Source organism: Trichechus manatus, unplaced genomic scaffold (assembly GCF_000243295.1).
Source record: "Trichechus manatus latirostris isolate Lorelei unplaced genomic scaffold, TriManLat1.0 scaffold00047, whole genome shotgun sequence".
Classification (NCBI taxonomy): domain Eukaryota; kingdom Metazoa; phylum Chordata; class Mammalia; order Sirenia; family Trichechidae; genus Trichechus; species Trichechus manatus.
In genome coordinates, this window is record NW_004443983.1 from 13,132,202 (window position 1) to 13,140,759 (window position 8,558).

At 41.9% G+C, this 8,558-nt stretch overlaps 1 long non-coding RNA gene across 1 annotated transcript; it reads left to right on the forward strand.

Annotated features, from left to right (window-relative positions):
• The first annotated feature begins 382 nt into the window (after positions 1 to 382).
• Positions 383 to 7,220, forward strand: LOC111820704 (uncharacterized). Its single transcript, XR_002824215.1, has 3 exons — positions 383 to 861; positions 5,860 to 5,946; positions 6,780 to 7,220. It is a non-coding gene; the product is annotated as an uncharacterized LOC111820704 (long non-coding RNA).
• Positions 7,221 to 8,558: the final 1,338 nt, after the last annotated feature.

Consider the following 8,558-nt stretch of genomic DNA (forward strand, 5'->3'; position numbering starts at 1 on the left):
ACTAGAATTTCGAATTCAGGGCACCAGCTTTAGGGGAAGGCTTTCTCTCTCTGTTGGCTCTGGAGGAAGGTCCTTGTCTCTTCAGCTTCTGCTTCCTGGTTACTTGGAAATCTCCATGTGTCTTGATGTCTATCTTACCCCATCTCTGCTTCCTTAATCTGTTCCTTTTATATCTCAAATGAGATTAACTCAAGACACACCCTACACTTTTCCTTCCTCATTAACATAACAGACAACCCATTCCCAAATGGGATTATAACCACAGATATAGAGGTTAGGATTTACAGCACATATTTTGGGGGGCATAATTCAACCCATAACAGTCCACCCTTTGGGCCTCCAAAATTCATGTCCTCACCACGTGCAAAATACATTCACCTCATCACATTATCCCAAAAGTCTTAAATCAGCTCCACAATACCTATTTTTGGGGGACACAATTCAATCCATAACCCCTCCCATGATGGCAGCATGGATAACCACGTGGGGACACACAGACACGAAGCTCACCTGCTACACAGCGCAGACATGAGCTGGTGTTCCTGGCTGTGAGCAACTCACAACCAACAAGTTTCAGGGCACAGAGGAGGAAAGCAGAATACTCTTAGCAATCCAGTAAAGATCCTGCAATAAACGAAAATTTGGACAAGGGCAAAAGCAGAAGCTGAGAATTTTCTGCAATGAGTAGAGTCAGATAATGAGGAAGATAACAAGAACACACAGGACATGCAGATGACCGTCAGCTGAACTTGACCGCTGCCACCACAACAGAAGAAATCCCAGGCCAGACCAGAAGAAAGGCAAGTCCCTAGGCACAGTGGACCAAGTGTTCCCACATTAATATTAGACCTTTGCTGAATGGTGAGTACAGATGTCAAAGCTAACTCTAGAGTGCATCATACATGGTTCTCACTGCAGTGTAGATCCAGCTTCAGTTATTGTTAATGATTACAGCAATAGCTGGATTGAATGCACCCAAACTTCTTGCTTCAAGTAAGATTCTGTCACTTGTATAGAATTTGCCTTATTTCTAAGAGTGCTACATGTTACAGTAGACATTGATTTCCATTTCTTAAGAAAAAAACCAAAGCATTTTAAATTATTTATAATTTATTTATATTTATAAAGCATTTATAATTATTTCGAGAGCACCATGTTTTTATACCTATAAATAATTTCAAAGCTGGGTGATTTTGCTTTATGGATTCAGACATGATACAGGCCTGGAAAGAAGGAAATTTTGTTGTATTAAAAGTGGACTGGGGCTCATAAAGTGAATACTTCAGGATTTGTTTGATTTGATACTACCAGTTGCCAGTTGCAATAGAGTCGATTCCAACTCATAGTGACACTAGAGGACAGAGTAGAACTGCCCCATAGGGATTCCAAGGAACGGCTGGTAGGTTTGAACTGCTGACCTTATCGTAAGCAGCTGTATCACTTAACCACTGTGCCACCAGGGCTCCGGTCTGATACTAGATAGACCTTTATTGCAAGACTCTTTTCTAATTTTCTTAAAGCATTCTGCCAGTGAGATGAAATACTCCTGATTGTTTAGCCCAGGAAAGTACAGGCAGTCCCCAGATCACGAACGAGTTCCATTCCTAAATCTATCTTTAAGTCAAACTCATAAGTAAATCAGAATAGTTAGGTACAGTTCATATCTAACATCCGTTGGTTAAATGTTTGTCTTAGCATATAGTACATAGCGTACCTTGCCATGCATGAAAAACATTAAAGAAACACTTTCAGATACACTAAAACATGTTTAGCATAATAATAGTGTAATAATAAGAAGAATGTTTTGATTCGTGTTGCAAAATAGCGCCAATTTGTTATTATGGACCTCGAATTTTTAATATAATAGGCTTTACGGGGATTGGTCCCAACTATGGGTTGTGTGTAAGTCAGATGTTTGTAACCTGGGGACTGCACGTATGTAAACAACTGCTTTGGTCTGTGCTTTAGTGAAGGTCACTGGTAATTTTATCCAAATGTAGTACACACGGCCACTCATGTCAGAGATCTGGGAGTTGACTGGACGTGTGCAAAGCACATCATGCCAGACCCAGTGAATTCTCTGGGTACTACTGTTCAGCTCTGAATTTTTAAAAATGACCAGACCTCAAATCTGCTGGAAGCATGTTGGGTGAGAGGCAGCCCAGCGTGCTCTGAGTGGGCTGCTAACATGAGTCCAGAAAGGCTGATACAAGGCCACTGGGACCAGCCTTTCTGCTTCTGTTGCCATTGACCAGAGCTTCTCAGAAGAGCATTCAGGAGTTGGCTTGTGATTTAGACATTCTCCAAGAGAATGCAAAGCGAGTTGTCTTGATTTGGGTTCCTCCAGAAGCTGACCCTGAGACAGGAATTTAAGTGCAAGTAGTTTATTTGGTAGCCGACCCCTGGAAGCACTGGTAGGGAAATGGGAAAGTGAGACAGGCAGAAGGAAGCCAATCCAGGGTTCATGCCAAGCCTGTTACCTCTGTGGGATACTGGGGCTCAATTCTGCTGGGTATTTGTGAGAAAGAGTGTAGACCACACCTCAGAGTCATCCCACCATAGGAGGGGGGCAGTGAGGAAGCTGGGATATTGATCCATCGACTCCCAGCTACCAGTCTATCCTTGGCTGAGAGGGCTGCTTATCATAAGCATTAACTCACTGGCACTCCCAGTTTGCCTGGTGGTGCAGACAAGGGGAAGAAAATACTCGGACCGTCACTGGTGTTGGCAGTTAAGTAGCCTTTGGTGTGTAGAAGTGATACTGGGGGCAGGGGGATTGAGTCTGCTTCATGAGTCATCAGATAGTGGGAGCTAGGTCCCCAGTGGAGAAAAAAGACCCTGAGGTAACTGCCTCAAGTGGAAAAAGCTAAGGAGACTGTAGATCCAAACAGTGCCTTCTCTGTCTCTGTCTCTGTCTCTCTCTCTCACAGACACACACACACACACACACACACACACACACACACACACACACACAGTTGCTGGTGAGCTGTTCTCCTTGACCCCAGCACAAGGGCACAAAGAAGGGGAAAAGAATCTTTAAAACACAGAGAGTCAATAGGTGAGTGGAGTGTGAAAGAAGCCAACTCTGTGATATTCTGGAAAAGGCAACACTATAGAGGTAGTAAAAAATATCAGTGGTTTCCAGGGGGGAGGGGGGAGGGGGAAGGGATGAATAGGTGGAGCACAGGGCATTTTTAGGGCAGTGAAACTATCTGAATGATACTGTAATGGTGGATACATGACATTATACATTTGTCAAAACCCATAGAACTGCACTACACAAAGAGTGAACCCTAATGTAAACTATAGGCTTCACTTATTAATAATGTATCAATATTGGTTCATCAATTATAACAAATCACCACACTAATGCAAGATGTTAATAATAGGGGAAACTGCGAGTGGGTTGGGCTGCAGAGAGGGGCTGTATAAGACCTCGGTACTTTCTGCTGAATTTTTCTGTAAACCTAAAGCTGCTCTAAAAAACGAGGACTATTAATTTAAAAAAACAACAGAAAGAATTTGATTAGACAAATATGCAAGGCATTGTGCCAGCTATAGTAATGAACAAGGCAACATTGTCTTACATCCCCTCTTAACGAGTTTACCATTGAACAGTTGAGACAAGACATAAACAAGCAAGCAAATAAAAAAAAACTTCCCAAGGTGCCCAAAAGAAAAGGAGAGATGAGATGGTGAGGTGGTGGAGGGAGATTAGGGTGCACTTAACAAAGGAGATGAGTTTTTTTTTCTAATTTTATTTATTTTATCATTGTTGAGAATATACACAGTAAAACATATACCAACTCAACAGTTTCTATATGTACAACTTAGTAACATTGATTACATTCTTTGAGTTGTGCAACCATTCTCACCCTCCTTTTCTTAGTTGTTCCTTCCTCATTAATATAAACTCACTGCCCTCTAAGGTTCCTATCTAATCTTTCGAGTTGCTCTTGTCACTTTGATCCCATATAGATAGTTCGTAAAAGAGAATAATGCTCAAAGCAGATCTTTTTTTACCAGTTAAGCTAAACTATTGTTTGGTTTTAAGACAATTTCAGGGTATATTTTTGGTTTAAGGTTTAAAAATTATCTCAGGACAATAGTTTTAAAAGTTCATCCACCCTCCTTGGTTCCAGAAAAGTCTGGAGTTCATGAGAATTTGAAATTCTGTTCTGCATTTTCCCCCTTTTGATCAGGATTCTTCTATGGAATCTTTGACCAAATGTTCTGTAATAGTATCTGGGCACCACCCAGTTCTTGTCTCATGACAGAGGATGCAGTTGTTCATGGAGGCAATTAACCACACATTCCACATCTTCCTCCTAGTCCTGACTCTCCTTCCTCTGCTGTTCCGGGTGAATAGAGACCAATTGTTGCACCTTGGATGGCTACTTGCAAGCTTTTAAGGCCCCAAGCTTTTAACACAATGAACTAGGAGGTAGAACAGAAGCACTAAACATGTTATTAGGCCAGTTAACTGGGATGTCCCATGAAACCATGATCCTAAACCTCCAAACCAAGAAACAAAATCCCATGAAGTGTGGTTGTACTTAAGCAGCCTCAACAGCTACTTTTTTTTGTCATTATTGTAAAGGGAAATGAAGTTTTAATTGGGCCTGAAGCGACTCAGGAATAAGAAGGAATGAACTACTGATGTATGCAACAACATGGACGAGTCTTAAAAGCATTATGCTAAATGAAAGGAACCAGACACCTTTTGCTACATACTGTATGATTCCATTTATATAACATTCATAAAAGGGCACAATTATAGGAAGAGAAAACAGACCAGTGTTTGCCAGGGGTTGGGAGCAAGGGTTGAATTGACTACAAAGAGGCAAGAGGAAACTTTATGAGGTGAGGGAAATATTCTATATCTTGATTATTGTGGTGGTACTGTATACATTTGTCAAAATGTATCAAACTGTGCACGTAAAGAGCAGTAAACAATGACTGCCATGACAGGGAACACAACAGAGAGTCCTTCATGGAGCAGCAGAAAGGTGGCGTGCAGAACTCGAATTCTAGTAAAAATACCAGACTTAATGGTCTGACTGAGACTGGAGGAACCCCAGAAAAACATGGCCCCCGGACTCTCTGTCAACCCAGAACTAAAACAATTCCCGAGGCCAACTCCTCAAATACTGGACTGGACTGTGGGACATAAAATGATACTTGTGAGGCGTGTGCTTCTTAGCTCAAGGAGATACTTGAGACTAAGTGGGCAGCTTCTGTCGGGAGGTGAGATGAGAAGGCAGAGACGGTCAGGAGCTGGTTGAATAGACATGGAAAATCAGGGGTAGAAAGAAGGAGTGTGCCGTCACAGTATAGGGAGAGCAATTAGGGTCACGTAACAACGTTATGTATTTTTTGTATGAGAGACTAACTTGAATTGTAAACTTTCACTTAAACTACAACATAAATAAATAAATAAAAAGCGGCAAAGTTTACTATATGTAAATTATACCTTAATAAACTTGCCTTAGGAGTCCCTGGGTGGCACAAATGATTAAGCACTTGGTTACTAACAAAAAAGTTGGCAATTCAAACCTACCCAGAGATGTCTTGATAAAGAGGGCCTGGTGATCTGCTTCCAAAAGGTCAGTCTTGAAGACTCTGTGGAGCACCGTTCTACTCTGACACACGTAGGGTTGCCAGGAGCCAGAATCGACTGCACATGAGCTGGTCTTGGTAAAACTTGCCTCAGTAAAAGGTGTGGTGATTGGAGGTGGGCGACAAGCAATGACCAGGCAGTGACAGGTCTAGCCTTTGTGAGAAAAGTTGCCAGGCCAGTTTCTGACTCCTCTGGGCATCTGAGAGAGGACATTAAAAGAAGGCTTCCCTTTCTAGAGGTGGTTGCGGAGAACCTGAACGGGATCCTCCAAGACTTTCTTCCTCTCGGGTTTGCAGCCACACTTCCATCTCAACAAAGACGTGGTAAGTGTGCCGACTGCTCATGAGATTTGAGGCCTGGGTGCGCTCTGGAAGACTCTGAGGGTTAAACTGAATGGCTGGGGAGGGAGCATGGGGAAGCACTGTTACCTGGGTTGTAACCTCAGTTCTCCCCACACAACTGTGGGTCCCTTTACCCCAGAGCCAGTTTCCTCACCGCAACATGGTCCTCTCTGGTACCAGATGACGTTAGATCAGGTTCTTTTAAGTGTGGTTCCAGGCTGGCTGTGGACAAAATGAGGGTCAGATTGTATCAGTTTCTTTTTCGTGATTTCCTCATACTCATGATCACTCATGTCACAAACTGAAAAACCTGGGAAAACTAATGGAATGGAATAGAAAAGGGGGTCTCTAGTCAACAGTAGGGGGTCACTTTGTAGGGTCACAGCAATTCCCAGGTTGCTGTCAGTCAGAAAATGTGGGCATGAATCTTTGTCTTGAATGGCTGTATCACTTATTTCAATCCTACCTCTGACCTGGACTTGAATCAAGGGAGAAAAATGTAAGATTCTTTTACAGTGATTGCCAACAGGGAAATATCAAAAAGCCAATGTCAACAGCAACACAATTTTTCTCAGAAAGAAGGCAATTTGGGAAAATTTAGTGGCATTCCAAAAGGATGATTGGGTGTAAACACATATATGGCCCTAGGCATTGCATTTCTTATCCACATCTCTGTATTATCTCCCAGTAACAAGCAGAGACTGCAACTGTAACCTCCTAATGAATACATGTTTTTTCATGTATAGTAACACTTCAGTTAGATGCTGCATCTTATTCATTTAACCTAAATTCAATTTTTCTGGTTATATTTGTAGGTGGCACACTATTGAAATGCAAAGGACCTTTTCCAAATATATAACCCTATACAATTGCTTTCACGGCTCAAGTTAATGGAAACCGATCTTGCTTTCTATGGGATTTGGGTTTGTATTGCTTTATCTTTTTTTTGTTTGTTTGTTTCACTGAGGTGAGTGAGACAAGAAATTTAAAACAGTGCACACTGAAGATCCAAGCTCGCCAGCCTAGCAGTAGATCTGCTGGTTCAGTGTGTGCACATTTGACCATTATCCCCCTTCATGCATTAGAAAGGGGAAGCACACATCCTCCTCAGCAAGTGAGTCTGTGAAGGTTCACTTAGTGAGATAGGCACATCCTCGCGGGAGACCTGCAGGAGTGCTCCTGCCACTGAGGAAAGGAAAAGGCATGTAACTTCTCACATTACAGCAGACGCTTGTTTTAAAAAGAGAAGGAAGGGAAGAGGAAAGAAGGAAGGGAAGGTCAAATTTTGAGAGCAATGAGACCCAAACATATGAAGTATTTTATTTGAGGATATGGTTTTGGGAGAGTCCCTGGGTGGTGCAAATGATTACCATACTTGTCTGCTAACTGAAAGGTTGGAAGTTGGAGTCCACCCAAAGGTGCCTCAGAAGAAAGGCCTGGTGATCTACTTCTGAAAAATCAGCCATTGAAAACCCTATGGAGCATAGTTCTACTCTGATACACGTGGGGTCACCATGAGTCTGAATCGACTCGAAGGCAACTGTTTTGGTTATAGCTTTGGGGAGCAGTATTCTTCCTGTATAGTCTTCCTATGAAAGCGTAAAATCCCATCAAAATCTCCCTCTTGTATGTATGCATACCTATGTGTTTGTGTTGATAAGAACCTCCCATTCTTTTACCTCCTCATGGAACAGAGTAAAAACAATATATGTTAAGACCAATTATAGTGCTAGTTCCTGCACAAAAGAAAGATACCAACTTCTTCGGGATTGGACACCACAAAATAACATTTGAAATTAAGAGGCTTAAAATGTAACAACGGCTGAGAAGTGGGGCCCTTGAAGAATTTGTGAGAAGACTAATGATCTGCTGGAAGTGGAAGGGATAAATACTAATAATATATTTCTTCTTTTAAAAAATAAAAGCTGTATGCTTGTGTTTTTCTCTTTTCATATTGATAATTAATGGAGTCACACATACAATGATGACTAATGTCAACGAAAGAATTGGTATCACTCAGTTTTCTCATACCTTAGACTGCAAAGAATCTTCACAGAAAATAGAACAGTGCTGTGTTCTCCAGAGAGGAACAGTTGAGTTGAGTGGCATTACAAAAGGATGATTGGGTATGAACACATACATGGCCCTGGGCATTGCATTTCTTGTCCACACCTCTGTGTTACCTCCCAGTAACAAGCAGAGAATGCAACTTTGTGGAAATGTTACAACCAATATAGCTGATATTTAGAACAGGCACATTTAATGGGATGTATTTTTAAAAAACAACAACTTTATTTTTGTTCCCACTTTCCCTTTAGATTTATTGTGTAGGGCTAGTTCTTTTCCTAAGGAGCCCTGGTGGAGCAATGCTTAAGCACTTGGCTGCTAACAGAAAGGTTGGGGGGTCGAACCCATCTAGCAGCTCCACAGGAGAAAGACCTGGTGATCTGCTCCTGTAAACATTACAGCCTAGAAAACCCTGTGGGGCAGTTTTACTCTGTCACACAGGATCACTGAGTAGAAAATAGACTCTACAGCACCCAACAATGGTTCCTTCCCTAGAGGGAAATCTACACATCCCATGACATTCCTGA